A 16,650-nucleotide genomic window follows, 5' to 3' on the forward strand; every position below is an offset into this window, starting at 1 on the left:
TGTAAAAATGCAACACGAACTGCATGGTGTCCATACTGAATGGCGCTCGTATAATGCAGAAGAGACAGGATTAGTCGATTAGTATCCTGTATACAGGAGTCTCACGTCACGTCTCATATTGATTAATATATACTATCGTGTATGTGTGTGATCTGAGCCCTTTTGTTCCTGGCACAGTTTCCTCTAAAAGGGACCATTAATCTTAAGTAGAAATGGATTCGCATATATATTATTTCAAGAAAAGAAAATATTTGACATAAAAGTTTAAATCTGTAAAAGGTTTTACTGCACGCGGCAGATTTCCTCTTCAGCAAATCCATTAAATTCTCAGTTTGAAATGGCAAGTACTGCAGAAAAATGTATCGTACCGTCATATAGCATCGTGAATGTGTGGTTATAGTACTGCCCACTGGAACTTCTACAATATATATGTATAAATGCTTTTAATAGAGCAGTAATGTAAAAATGTGTATTTTATGGTATTGTTCACACAGGTAAAAAGTACACAGCGTATCCGACCTAGAACTCACAGGGAATTCCGTTCGAAAGAATGCACCAAATTGTGGGGCAGATTTTTGACCGGAAATCGCCACTGCGGAAAAAGATCAGGAAAAAAAATAAATAAATAAATAAATGCCCATTCTTACCTTCACTGGCAATGCCTTAGCGATGCGTCCCTCAGGTCTCCGTGCAGCGTGTCCTCCTGCGATGACGCTGCAGCCCATGTGAACTCTACAGCCTGTGATTGGCTACAGCAGTCTCGTAGGATTGAACATCATCACAGGAGATTGGTCTGCACATTGAACCGCCGGGGGAACAAGGAGCAGTCGCTAGGACAACACCAAAGGGGTAAGTACAGACTTTTTTTTTTTTTAAATCAATTTAAACCAAAAAAAAAAAAGGTTTGTTTTTCAGATTTGCGATTACTGGGGCGGAATCGCAGTTTTTCCTTTGCTAGGTGTTACCGCTTCTAAAAAATAAACAAAACTCACAAAAGTGCAGTGATTCTGCAGCATAAATTGACATTCTGCGGATTTAAAAAAAAACAAAAAATACACCACAACTACATTTTTGCACGTTTTCTCTGCAGATTTTATCTGCAGCATGAGGATGAGATTTGTTCAAATCTCAGCCACTCTGGTCTACTGTAATATGCTGCAGATTTTCCGCAACTAAATTAGTTGTGGAAAATCGGCAACTAATCCGCCTAGTGTTTCAAATGACAGTCTTTGGGTATGTTCACATGCTTAGTAAAAACGTTTGAAAATACGGAGTGGTTTTCAAGGGAAAACAGCTCCTGATTTTCAGCCGTTTTTTTAATCATACTCGCGTTTTTCATTGGCGTTTCTGTAGCTGTTTTTCTATAGCGTCAATGAAAAACCGCTCAAGTAGTGACATGCAGTTCCTTTTCGTGGGCATTTTTTACGTGCCCGTTTTTAAAAATTGTTGCGTAAAAAACACCCCGTTGGAACATCGGAAGCAGAACGCCCACAAACATCTGCCCATTCAGTTCATGGGAAATACGGCGTTCTGCTTCCGATTTTTCAGCAGTTTTTCTAGACGTTTACCCACTTTATGGGTCCATTTAAATCACATATCACTGTATATATTATGAATGTTCACGATCAGACGATTTGCAGAATACGGAACAGATGCGGGGGACACACGGACCTCAAAAACGGACAATGGATCTATTGTTTACAGGTCGCAAAATACAAAAGGTCATGTTCATCTATGTAGCCTAAGGTAGGTTGCATGAACACGACCATTTGTATTTTGCGGTCCGTAAACAAGTGTTTTGTAAACCAGAAACGGCATACGGATGGCATCCGTGGTTTTCACGTTGCAAAGACTTGAATGGGCGATACCGAGCCGCGAACATGGACAGGAATAAGACATGCTCGGAGATTTGCAACCCGTTCCCACAGCCCCCCATACGAATCTGTGAAAAGGTGTGCATGGGGCCAATGAAATGAATGGGTTAATGTGCTATTGGTTACAAAAAAAACAAAACGGATAGCACACTGACAAAAACAATGGTCGTCTGCATGTAGCCTGAGGGTATGTTCACATGCACTGTTTACAGACGTAATTTTGGCATTTTACGCCTCGAATTATGCCTGAAAAACGCCCCTAATATGGCTACAAACATCTGCCCATTGCTTTCAATGGAAATTACGATGTTCGTTAATTTTACGGCGCGTAAAATGATGGCTCGTCAAAAGAAGTGCAGGACACTTTTTGGGAAGTTTTTGGAGGTGTTTTTCATTGACTCCATTGAAAAACAGCTCCAAAAAGGTCCGTAAAGAACGCCGCGAAAAACGCGAGTTGTTAAAAAAACTTCCGAAAATCAGGAGCTGTTTTTGCCTGAAAACAGCTCCGTATTTTTAGACGTTTCTGATCACTGCGTGTGAACATACCCCAAGGCCTCATGCACACGACCCTATTGGTTTTGCAGTATGCAAAACCATGGGTCCGTTGTGGTCCATCGGGCCACAAAAAAACCCTTGTTGTGCATTAGTGTGTCATCCGGATTAACGGATCCACAAAATTTCACCAGTTTTGGTGAATCTGCACATCCAGACCATAAAAATGACTTATCCGGAGGTTTCGTGGCACGGATTTGCTGTCCCCGCACTGACCCGTGTGTAAGGGGTCATAGAAAAGAACGGGTCGGCAATTTATACACAAAAATGCAGATAAACTGCGGCCGCAAAAATACGGTCGTGTGCATGAGGCTCAAGTTTAAGGTATACGTCGGAAGCTCTTCTTGGTTACATGTAGGCAAAAAAAAGAAAAATGTATGTAAATGGAACTTTCGGGATACACCGCACCTATGTCTACAAATAATTGTCATGTTTTTTTATATGCAGAGACCAAAACGCAGGTCACCTACTCCATACAATTCATACCACCACAATTTCCCCTAAAACTAGTCGACTACTTTTTGCTAACGAAAGACAGAGAATGTATAGCTTGCAGGAAAACAGTTCCGCTCTGTAATTGTTAACACTCAACAAATCCGGACCAGGGTATTACTAGTGTTGTAGAAATAATAAGAAAAAAAACAGTGTTGTATCTAAATTCTTGACAAAAGATTTATACTCCAGTCAATATATTTTTGTAAGTGTTCGTTTCCACCATCACTGATCACATTTCCAAAGTCAACTTCAACAAATAAAACGCATTGTTAAATGTGCCAATTTGATTGGATGATAAAGCTCAGCAATTTCCAGCCCTATTTTGGTTCATGGTCTCATTAATTCTATCAGCGTTTCCTCTCACAATAGTATATTCCAAGCATGTCTCTCCAGGCAACAGTCTTATTTTAGCAGAATATAAATTAGGAATCAATAAGCTCCTGTTGAAGGTTTATCTAAGGTGATTTTATAGTACAAGAACCTATAATTGCCTGAAAAAGTAAGTTTTATTTGTGCATTCTAGGTTATCACAGTCATGAAATGAGGGAAGGGTTGAAAAATATTTAACATTTAAAACTTTGAAGACACATTTTACTTGCATCATGGTGCTTAGTATTATATCTGAATTAAAATGTCAGTTTAAAATAATTTTAAAGGGGTTCTCTCGTGAAGACAACCCCTGTTAATATGCCCTATTAGAGACATAAATTTATTAGAATGACCGCCATGCAATGCTCCAATTCCCCTACAGTGGCCGCTGCAGGAGTAACGTCTGGCCACATGCGTTTTCCCTCGCGGATAACAGCTAATCATTGGGACTAGAGAAGCTGGACCGGAGATGATCAGCTGATCGCCATGTTGGCTTGCATTTGTTTGTCTTAGGGCTCATTCGGACGAGCGTAAATTTAGTCCGTGTGACGGCTGTTAAAACGGCCATCACACGGACTCATGTACCTCAATGGGGCCGTTCACACGACCATTGTTTCAACAGTGCTTGTGAAGGGTCCTATTTTTTTTGCACTTCACACATCCCTCCATAGACTCTAGTCTATGGGGGATGCGGGATAACACGTGACACAGAAGAAGTGCAGCACGACTACCTCGGACGTGAAATACTGCAGTTTTTCACGTCCAAGGTTGGCTACGTTCGGTCGAATGTAGCCTAAGGCTGGATTCACACGAGCACATTACGTCCGTAATGGACGGGCGTATTTTGACCGCAAGTCCCAGACCGAACACACTGCAGGGAGCTGGGCTCCTAGCATCATAGTTATGTACGACGCTAGGAGTCCCTGCCTCTCCGTGGAACTACCGTCCCGTACTGAAAACATGATTACAGTACGGGACAGTTGTCCTGCAGCGAAGCAGGGACTCCTAGCGTCATACATAACTATGATGCTAGGAGCCCGGCTCCCTGCTGTGTGTTCGGTCCGGGACTTGCGGCCGAAATACGTCCGTCCATTACGGACGTAATGTGCTCGTGTGAATCCAGCCTTAGAATTATATATACAGTAATGTAAAGAAAACTGGTCACGGTTGGAAACCAGAGACATTGAATAGAAGGATTTCAGAGGATCACAGAGGATCTCTGTGATACTGCCTGATGAAGCAGCCGGTACGGCTCCGAAACACGTTGCTTTTATGATTACAATTAAAACCCTTTATTTTACACAACCTCAACGCTACTTTTGGATATTCATTACTGGGTACCACTCAAAGGATTTTCACGAGTAGGAAACAGCGCCGCACCAAGGCTTCCTGGGAATATACCTATACAACTTTTTTCCCCATACTGTAACCGGACGAAGTTTGACATCCGGACGAACCCGCGGCTTGCAGTTTCCTGGACCTCTACATTCCCTAGAAAATGTCTACAGGGATGCCGTGCTCCTAGCACGACATCACCAGGTGAGCACTATTCAATAGTCTATTATTCTTGACAATTTCAAATGTGAGATAATGCCCTATGTCTGCACCATTGTGTATTTTTCTCTCTAAGTAAAGCAGAGGCTGGTCAAGGAACATAGGGAGAAATTATCAACTTTTCTATGCCAGGTGTAGAAAAAAGTCACAAATGACTCAAAAGTCGCAATTTGTGGCCAGTGGAAAGATGCAACAGATTTATTAAGAGGAGTGTGCCTCTTTATAAATCAGATGCATCCTACTCTAGCAGACCAGAGCGCTAAGATTGGAGTATAAAATGCTAGTTTTAGGAAATCTGCCCCATAGTCTGTGGCAGAGTAACTAGTGGGGTTCCACAGGGGTCATTATTGTGCCCTTTTTATTATATGTACGGCCATTGAAGTTGGCTTATAGAGTAAAATATCAATTTCAGATGACACTCTGAAGAGTAATTAACACAGTAGAGGATAATATTGTATTACAGAGGGATTTAGAGAAGTTTGAGGCTTGGGCATATAAGTGGCAAATACATGTGAGGTGATGCAAATGGGATGAGAAACTATTGCAACTAATGCCAGGCAGCTGCTGCCAAGGCAAATCGAATGATGGGATGCTTTAAAAAAGGCACCTAGTAAGAAATTATGTTAATATAGTTTGCAAACCATGTTACATGTACTTGTGTCTATTCTTTTTTTAAAGAGGCTCTGTTTGTGCATCAGGAACGTTCTGTTCCAGTTTAGGATTTAGGGACTCGCAAGTCTGGGGATCCTTGTCGTGGATTGCGAGCTTGCGTCCTTTTGGCCAAAATGATTACCAATACCCCAGGTATTTTTCATTATGATGTATATTCGCTTCTCTTGGACACAGCCGGGTCTTTGATGCTGGGAGAGCATGGTGTGTTGTTGTTTGGCATAGCAAGCAGGGTAGCCCGCTCTATGAATTATCAAGGCGTCACAAATAGGCTTCTACCTGGCTATACACGTTGTGCCTCATGACGTACACACTATCCCTCCATGTTTCACTCACTTGCACCCCATTATCCATTTATTTCTATTGAGGCACTTCATTTATTACTGCCCCCTATATTTCACTTATAGTATTACACTTGCACACACACTATTAATTTATTATTTCTTACTACACCTCCCATGCACCACACACCACTCCCCTCAAGACTAGTGGGAGTGGCTATTATTATTTAAAGCACCTGCTCGCCCTTTCATCAGCATTTCTGGCCTGGCTGTGTCCATTTGTAAGTATGGCCTTCTTCGGTGTTTTTGTATATGTCCCTGTGTTTTTATCGGTTCTGTTTGTGCATCAGGAACGTTCTGTTCCAGTTTAGGATTTAGGGACTCGCAAGTCTGGGGATCCTTGTCGTGGATTGCGAGCTTGCGTCCTTTTGGCCAAAATGATTACCAATACCCCAGGTATTTTTCATTATGATGTATATTCGCTTCTCTTGGACACAGCCGGGTCTTTGATGCTGGGAGAGCATGGTGTGTTGTTGTTTGGCATAGCAAGCAGGGTAGCCCGCTCTATGAATTATCAAGGCGTCACAAATAGGCTTCTACCTGGCTATACACGTTGTGCCTCATGACGTACACACTATCCCTCCATGTTTCACTCACTTGCACCCCATTATCCATTTATTTCTATTGAGGCACTTCATTTATTACTGCCCCCTATATTTCACTTATAGTATTACACTTGCACACACACTATTAATTTATTATTTCTTACTACACCTCCCATGCACCACACACCACTCCCCTCAAGACTAGTGGGAGTGGCTATTATTATTTAAAGCACCTGCTCGCCCTTTCATCAGCATTTCTGGCCTGGCTGTGTCCATTTGTAAGTATGGCCTTCTTCGGTGTTTTTGTATATGTCCCTGTGTTTTTATCGGTTCTGTTTGTGCATCAGGAACGTTCTGTTCCAGTTTAGGATTTAGGGACTCGCAAGTCTGGGGATCCTTGTCGTGGATTGCGAGCTTGCGTCCTTTTGGCCAAAATGATTACCAATACCCCAGGTATTTTTCATTATGATGTATATTCGTTTCTCTTGGACACAGCCGGGTCTTTGATGCTGGGAGAGCATGGTGTGTTGTTGTTTGGCATAGCAAGCAGGGTAGCCCGCTCTATGAATTATCAAGGCGTCACAAATAGGCTTCTACCTGGCTATACACGTTGTGCCTCATGACGTACACACTATCCCTCCATGTTTCACTCACTTGCACCCCATTATCCATTTATTTCTATTGAGGCACTTCATTTATTACTGCCCCCTATATTTCACTTATAGTATTACACTTGCACACACACTATTAATTTATTATTTCTTACTACACCTCCCATGCACCACACACCACTCCCCTCAAGACTAGTGGGAGTGGCTATTATTATTTAAAGCACCTGCTCGCCCTTTCATCAGCATTTCTGGCCTGGCTGTGTCCATTTGTAAGTATGGCCTTCTTCGGTGTTTTTGTATATGTCCCTGTGTTTTTATCGGTTCGGATTAGAAGTATATTGTAAGGTCATTTTCAGTTATAATTAGTGGGAGATAAGGAATAAGTCATCAGCCCTTTGTTCTCTTCACAAGTAGTGTCACAGTGATTTGATCCTTACAGATCACGATATTATAATATTTCTAAATAGTATGTCATATACTGTTCATAGTTTATAACCTTTAAAGAGGCTCTGTCACCAGATTATAAGTGCTCTATCTCCTACATAATCTGATCGGTGCTGTAATGTAGATAACAGTGGTTTTTATTTTGAAAAACAATCATTTTTGACCAACTTATAAACAATTTTAGATTTATGCTAATTGGTTTCTTAATAGACAACTGGGCGTGTTTTTACTTTTTATCAACCGGGCATTGTGAAGAGAAGTGTATGACGCTGACCAATCAGCGTCATATACTTCTCATTGTTCCAGCCCAGCTTCTTTCACTGCACAATCATGCTGGGCTGGAACAATGAGAAGTGTATGACGCGGATTGGTCACCGATTGGTCAGCGTCATACACTTCTCTTCACAACACCCAGTTGGTAAAAAGTAAAAACACGCCCAGTTGTCTATTAACCCTTTCACGACCACGGACGAAAATGCACGTCCTGGTCGGCTGCTAGTTCCCGCTCCAGGACGTTCATTTTCGTCAGTATTTAAAACTGTCACTCTGTGTAAACACAGAGTGACAGACCCGCGCTGACAGCTGTCACATCACTCTCGCCGGACAGCGGACCATCGCCGCTGCTTTCGACAATTAACCCCTTAAGTGCGGCGACGGATTGCCGTCGCCGCATTTAAGTGGTTTGAAGCACATCGGCAGCCCCCACGAAGTGATCGTGGGGGCTACCGATGCTTGTCACGGCAATCGGAGGTCAGATAATGACCTCCGGGTTGCCATGTACGGAAGCCTCGGAGGAACAGCCTCCGGCCGTTTCTCCTCTGCTTCCTGTCAGTATGACAGTCACGTCACAATGACAGTTAGAGTACATTACACTACGTGTGTAGTGTAATGTACTCTAGCAGCGATCAAAGCTGCAAGTCTAAGTGTCCCCTAGTGGGACAAGTAAAAAAGTAATAAAAATGTTTTTAAAAAAAAAGTGTAAAAATAAAAGTCATAAGTTCTATAAACCAACACTGTTTTTTTTCCTATAATAAGACTTTTATTATAGAAAAAAAATGAACACGTTAAAAAAGTACACATATTTGGTATCACCGGATTCGTAACGACCCCAACTATAAAACTGTAATGTTATTTTTCCCGCACGATGAACACCCCAAAAAAAAAAAAAAAAATAAAAAAAACTACGACAGAATCACAATTTTTTTGGTCACCACCGCTCCCTAAATAAAGAATAAAAAGTGATCAAAAAGTCGCATGTACCCAAAAATAGTACCAATTAAAACTTCTATCCGTCCCGCAAAAAACAAGCCCTTACACAGCTTTTTTGACTAAAAAATAAAAAAATTATGGCTTTCAGAATATGGTTACACAGAATTTTATTTTTTTTATAAATAAGTGATTTTATTGTGCAAACGCTAAAAAAAAAAAAAAAAAAGGACCAAACCTATAAACATATGGTATCGCCGTAATCGTACAAACACGCAGAAGTAAAAATGTCATTTATAGCGTACGGTGAGCGCCGAAAAAAGAAAACCTAAAAAACGGTGTCAGAATTCCTGTTTTTTGCTCAGGATTGGAAAAAAAATTAATAAAAAGTGATCAAAAAAAACGCATGTACCCCAAAATGGTACCAATGAAAACTACAGATTGTCCCGCAACAAATAAGCCCTCATAGGGCTCCGGTGGTGAAAAAATAAAAAAAGTTCTGGCTTTCAGAATATAACGACAGAAATGTGCAGACTGTCCAAAAGTGGATAAGATCGGGCGCCATTTATCAGTGCTTTATTATATTTTGGAAGTAGGGAGAAAGGAAAAAAGAGTTGTGGTTCCTATTGAAAACAATAAATTTTATTAATGTATTTGATTTAAAATATTTCTAAAATGTTTATTTCTCAATGTAGGTCAATTATTCAGCAGTGCAGAGGACCCCTTGTCCTGCACTTAAAGAACAGAATTTGTCTTTTATGCTACTATCATACAACAATATAGTTGGACTTGGTTAATAGCTGAAGTATAAATCCGATCCCATAGGCATATTGTATGCTCTGTGTGAATCCGTGTTAGCTGTCAATCATTAAACATTGTATCAGTTTTGTATGCACTGACATTTGTAATGTTTTCTATTTATAAATAGACTTTGTATCAATTCAGTTGCTGTGCACTAGATGTATTACTATAGGCTTGCTATTTTGTAAATATTAATTATGCATTATATCTATTTCTTCTGTGCTGTAAATTAACACGTACTTTATCAATTTCTTTTGTGCTTTGCACTGATTGTTATAAACCTGCTATTGCTGTCTGCTTTCTGTAAACCAGCAAACAGCAGCAGATTGCAATTTGTTGCATATATCAGTGTTAGCTGTTGATTAGTATTTTTAGGATAACTTGCAACAGTCAATGTTGGTATTGAATTTTAATTTTTTATTATTTATTTTAAAGGTATTGTTGTCTATCATACAATTTTTCAGCAGTCCACATTTTGTTATAACACGCTGGCTTCCTCTGACAGAAGTAGTAACAGTGCGGTAGCTTGTATGAGTGAGCACTATAGAGAATGCTATGATTGTAATGTGCTCTAATTTAGTTCCCTCCTTGAATTTGTAAGAGGCTATTCACAGTGGCACTATGCGGTATTTGAGCTGGTTAGCTTGTGTGTTATATAGAGCTTGCAACACCGATCCTCTGTATTGGGACCAGCAGCAAATTAAGCCGCTTGTTTCTCTTTTATTATGGACTAATTGCTGTCTGTTTTCTGTGAAAAGCAGCAAACAGCAGCAGATTACAATTTTGTAACAGGCTGCTTGTATATATCGACGTGCTATGTTCTGACCAGGCCACTTTTATATATCCTCATGTTTTATAAGCATTGTATATTCAGTTAGGATTATGCTTAGTAGTGTGCTTTCTTAGAAAGCTACTTGCTTCTTTATTTCCTTATATCTCAGTTTTTACGGAAAAGGCCGTCAGTGGCAGCATTACTGGTGGTCTGATTAACTTGCTCTGCAAGTCAGCTGTCTTTGTACGCGCTGTCAGGGATTCACCCTGCAGGGTTTGTCAAAATTCAAAAATTCACGTCCCGCTCTCCTACAGGGAGCAGTGCTTTTATAAGTGAGTCTTTGCAGACTTATAGTTCTTTAATTGTTGTTAGTAGCAGCATTGAATTAGGCTAAGACCTTATGCATTGAGTTCATTAATATGACTGGACACCCGACGCGCGTTTCGCCGGCATTCCGGCTTCCTCCTGGGGTGTGACCCGCCGATTCTGGCGACCTTAAATATCATGTGTATTGATTGACAGTCAAGGGAGCCAATGGGATTCCAGCAAAATCATAAATCCAAATGGCGCTCCTTCCCTTCTGAGCCCTGCTGTGGGTCCAAACAGCAGTTTATTACCACATATTGGGTATTGTCGTAATCGGGAGACATTGCTTTACAAATGTTGGGGTGCATTTTCTTCGTTATTCCTTGTAAATAATAAAAATTTCTATGTTGTTTCAGAAAAAAAGTACATTTAAATTTTTACAGACTAATTCCAATATATTTAGCGAAAAACCTGTGTGGTCAAAATGCTAACTATACCCCTAGATAAATACCTTAAGGGGTCTAGTTTTCTAAATGGGGTCGTTTATGGGGAGTTTCTATCGTTCTGGCAGCTCAAAGCCTCTCCAAATGTACAGTGGGGCCTAAAACATTTTCAAGCAAAATATGAGTCCTGAAAGCCTCCGGGTGCTCCCTTCCTTTTGGGCCCTGCCGTGTGTCCAGGCAGCGCATTAGGGCCACAATGTGGGTATTTTTGAAAACAGGAGAAACAGGGTGATAGATTGTGGGGTGTGTTTCTTCATTCTCATGTTCGCTTTACAAAGAAAATCGGTCTTCAAACTGATACTTTTATGAAAAAAGTGAACTAATTTTTTTTTCACCTGTTATGCATTCAATTTAGCAAAAAACTGTGGGGTCAAAATACTTACTATACCCCTAGTTAAATACCTTAAGGGGTCTAGTTTTCTAAATGGGGTCATTTGTGGGGGTTTCCATCACTCTGAGACCTATGAGCCTCTGAAAACCTGGCTTGGTGCAGGAAAACAAAATGTACTTCAAAATTTATAAAATTATTATTCAATTTGTAAGTCCTCTAAATTGCTGAAAATGTATTTTATTTTTTCAAAAGTGCTGCCAAAATAGAGTAAAGAGATGGAAATATATATTTAATTAAAAAAATTGTACAGTATGTGTGTACATATGTGACATATTGCAGTTAAAAATAGGGAAAAATTGTAATTTTTACAAAATTTCTTCCATTTTTCTATTTTTTAATTAATTTCCGCAAATCGTATCAGTCTAGTTTTACCACTAAAATAAAGTACAACATGTGACAAAAAAACAATGTCAGAATTACGTGGATATTCAAAACTTTCACAGAGTTATTCTCTGATAAAGTCAGACATACCAGATTTGACAAATCTGGCTTGGTCATTAAGGTACAAACATGCCCGGTCATTAAGGAGTTAATAAACTAATTAGCATAAATCTAAAGTTGTTTATAACTTGGTCACAAATTATCGTGTTTCAAAATAAAAACCACTGTTCTCTACATTACAGCGCCAATCAGATTATGTAAGAGATAGGACACTTATAATCTGGTGACAGAGCCTCTTTAAAGGTTATAAACTATGAATAGTATATGACATACTCATTAGAAATATTATAATATCGTGATTTGTAAGGATCAAATCACTGTGACCCTACTTTTGAAGTGAACAAAGGGCTGATGACTTATTTCTTATCTCCCACTAATTATAAGTGAAAATGACCTTACAATATACATTTCACTAGGGATTTGTGGGGTCCCAGCAGAACTAATGGGAAAACCGTAAAACATTCAAAGAGAAACCCTTAGATATCTGCTGGACAATAACAGCAATAGTGCTTTCAATATTTTACTTTTTTCGGAAATGCAAATACAAGTAAAGTAGTTTGAGGACAGTGGCATTGCTGTTGACTTTGCCCAGAAATAAGCTATATATTGGGTAAAATGCAGCTCAAATCCAGGTTTTTATGACATTTTCCTTTCTTGATTCAAGTAGTAATGACCTTGTAATGAAAATGTTCAGCAGAGAGCTCTAATCCTTTCAATGTGATCTTTCTGAAGATATCTTGAATTTATAAACCTTTGTATTTTAGTAATAATAATGTATCGCAGTAGGACGTCAACAGGTTTACAGATTAAGAAACCGAAGAACAGGCCGTTATGGCATTGGTTTGAAGTACTGTATTGAACTAAAAACCTACACGAATAGGAAAATGCCTTTCAAGACTCAAGGTAAAATACCATGAATTAAAAGTAGAGCCTGAAAACAAAATAAATATATATATATATATATATATATATATATATATATATATATATATATATATATATATATATACATATTCTTATATCTTACACACACACGCACATGAAAATAGGAACATTTCGTTTGAAAGTATTAAAATGGCCCTCACAAACGAATAGTAATATCACCTACCAGCATTTGCAACCAACGGTGGGAGATGCAGCGTCAAACAGGGCAACCAGATACAGCCTGCAGCCATTTCTGCAAAGAGGCTTTGGCCGTTGTAAAGTTGCAAAGTCAACAGGCGGCTTCGGAGTTAGATACTTAGGCTGGGTTCACACGTGGCGGAATTTCACTTAAATTCCGCTGCGGACACTCCGCAGCGTTAATCCGCAGCGGAGCCGTTTGTCCATTGACTTACACTTTAATTTAGCAGTGTTCGTTTAGACGAGGCGTAAAATTCCGCTGCGGAGCATAGGCTGCGGAGCGGAATTTGGTGTCCGCAGCATGCTCTGTCTGTTGCGGAGCAGTGGCGGACTCATGGCGGAATTTCTCCATTGACTTCAATGGAGATTCTAATTTCCGCAATGAAGTCCGCAGCTGTCATGCACATGTTATGTGTGCTGCGGATCCGTCTTGCTTTTTTAACTTGACATTTCTTCATTCTGGCTGGACCTATGTATTTCTAGGTCTACAGCCAGACTGAGGAAGTCAATGGGGCTCCCGTAATGACGGGAGCGTTGCTAGGAGACGTCAGTAAATAGTCACTGTCCAGGGTGCTGAAAGAGTTAAGCGATCGGCAGTAACTGTTTCTGCACCCGGGACAGTGACTACCGATCCCAATATACATCTATCTGGAAAAAAAAATGAAGTTCATACTTACCGAGAACTCCCTGCTTCTGTCTCCAGTCCGGCCTCCCAGGATGATGTTTCAGTCTAAGTGACGGCTGCAGCCAATCACAGGCTAATAACAGGCTGCAGCGGTCACATGGACTGCCGCGTCATCCAGGGAGGTCGGGCTGGATGCCGAAGGAGGGACGCGTCACCAAGACAACGGGCGGTAAGTATGAATTTCTTTGACTTTCACAAGGGAAAGTGCTGTCCCTTCTCTCTATCCTGCACTGATAGGGAGAAGGGAAGTACTTTTACCGCAGTCCGCAGCAGCTAGTCCACATCAATTTACTGCACATTTTGTGCAGATCCGCAGCAGAATCTGCAACGCAGATTCTGTGCGGCATTGATGCGGACAGTTGCGGAGGAAATCCGCCACGTGTGGTCATGCCCTTAAAAGGGTTGTCCAGGATTAGAAAACTAGCTGCTTTCTTCCAAATACATCTCCAAACCGGTCTACAGGTTGTGTGGAGTATTGCAACTTAGACCCATTTCTTTCCATGGACCTGAGATGCAATACCAGACACAACCTATTGACAGGTGTGGCGCCATTTCTGGAATACAGCAGCCATGTTTTTCTAATCCCGGACAATCTCTTTAGTGACGTGTAACAATGCTATTTTACTCACTCTTAGGCCGGATTCACACGAAACACGAGCGTGTGCGTTTTGCGTGCGCAAAAGGCACTTGACAGCTCCGTGTGTCAGCCCCGTATGATGCGCGGCCGCGATTTTCGCGCAGCCCCCATCATTATGACACTCCGTTTGGATGTTTGTAAACAGAAAACCACGTGGTGCTTTTCTGTTTACATTCATCGTTTTACAGCTGTTGCGCGAATTACGCGCGTCCCACGGAAGTGCTTCCGTGTGGTGCGCGTGATTTTCACGCACCCATTGACTTCAATGGGTGCGTGATGCGTGAAATACGCACAAAGAACGGACATGTCGTGAGTTTTTTGCAGCGGACTCACGCTGCGGAAAAATCACGCAACTGTCTGCACTGCCCCATAGACTAATATAGGTCCGTGCGAGGCGTGTGAAAATCACGCGCGTTGCACGGACATATATCACGTTCGTCTGAATAAGCCCTTAGTTATCTAACCATCTACTATAGTCCCAGTCAATAATGTGCCTTTATAGTTTTATGTACATAAAACGTAATAATTGTGTAATGATATGAATTACTAATATACTTCTTGTTTCACTTACACACCATTTTAAATAGATCTGCTTGCTGTCAGTAAGAGGGAACACCACGAAAATGGTAAGGAATTAAAATACAATGCATATTAGAAGGTTGCAAAAAACTTTATTCCTATGCAACGAGAAAGTTATTTACATAAACTTAAAAAACCCCTTAACAAAATAAAAATAAAAAAATAATAAATTTAAAAATAAATAAATAATAAAAATCGGTCCCAAAGGAGAATCTTCAATATATTGTACTGGGAGAATTCCACACTTCTGCATATGCAAACAAAAAGCATTTCTGGAGATTCCTGGTGGCAGGGTCATGCGGTTCATTTAAAGAGGCTCTGTCACTAGTTTAGTAATGCCCTATTCTCCTAGCTAATCTGATAGGAAATGTCACACTGATAATACTAGTGAAAATGGTGTCCCGAAACTTTTATTTTAAACGTTATTTTTTCTAAATATGCAAATGAGCCTATGCTTGACTAAAGGGAAGCAACAGCAGCGATTCTCCTGTGGTGGAGCTACCTCACAGCCTCTGACACTGTCCTATCAGCATGAAGCTGCTTCACACAGTGTGAGAGACTGAGGCTGGAGGGAAGCGGTATCACTTTAAATAGCCATATCTCTGGCTGTGGACCACCTAGAACAGAGGTTCTGGAGGCATATGAAAGAGTAGGATTCTAATTTTTCATATGATACCAGCAGTTCAAGCTGTGAAACAACCGGATGTATCACCAGTTGAAAACACAGTCAGGAATGGAAGCTGTATACTATATGATCACACGGTGTTGCTGGGCAGGGAAGGGGGAGAAGTTGTATGCTGATTGGTCAGTGTCAGAAAACATTACACCACCCAGAGTGAAAAGGAGTCACCTCCTATATGGCTATTAGGCTGGGTTCACACAAGCACATTAACGTCCATAATGGACGGACGTATTTCGGCCGGAAGTCCCGGACCGAACACACTGCAGGGAGCCGGGCTCCTAGCATCATAGTTATGTACGATGCTAGGAGTCCCTGCCTCTCTGCAGGACAACTGTCCCGTACCGTAATCATGTTTTCAGCACGGGACAGTAGTTCCACGGAGAGGCAAAATGTTGCAATTTGTTGGTTGGACACGTGCAGGTTAAAAAGAACCTTGAAAACTGATCAATGGGGACATAAATGCTTTTATTTAGGCTGAGTTGACTTCATACTATACAGAGTTTGTTTTCTAAAGCAACTATCAAGTAATAGACTAGTATAGGGGCAGGAGCAGTCGTCCTACTGCCAAAAAAATGAAACATCAATTTCCATGCTGTGTAAGGATCCTCTTGTGCTTTTTAACTCCAGACATTCCGTACCTCACCCCTTTGGACTATTCTCTGTTGCCTTACTTGGAGGTCTTATGGTACTTGTTAAAGTTTTACATAGTTATTAAGTGGGCACTAGTGTACAAAGCCTGAACAGAATCTAGCCACAAGTCTGACAGATATTGTCCATATTGACCGTGTCTATACCTAGAGTGAATTGCTGATAAAATAAAACGCCAAGATTGTAATGTAAAGAAAAGGCCTGGAAAAAATGCTAAAAAAAAAAAAAAAAGTTGGAATCTTTTTAAAAGAGTTAAGGCAAAAGAAAAAAAAATGGAAAAGATGATTAGATAGATAGATAGAAAACTAACTGAAACATGGAGATAAAAAAAAAAGAAAAACATGGAGAGAAGTCAGGAGAAGAACACACAGGAAAAGTAGTAACAAAAAAGATTTCAGTTACTTATATAGCGCCAACATATTA

This window comes from Rhinoderma darwinii, chromosome 3 (assembly GCF_050947455.1).
Source record: "Rhinoderma darwinii isolate aRhiDar2 chromosome 3, aRhiDar2.hap1, whole genome shotgun sequence".
Classification (NCBI taxonomy): Eukaryota; Metazoa; Chordata; class Amphibia; order Anura; family Rhinodermatidae; genus Rhinoderma; species Rhinoderma darwinii.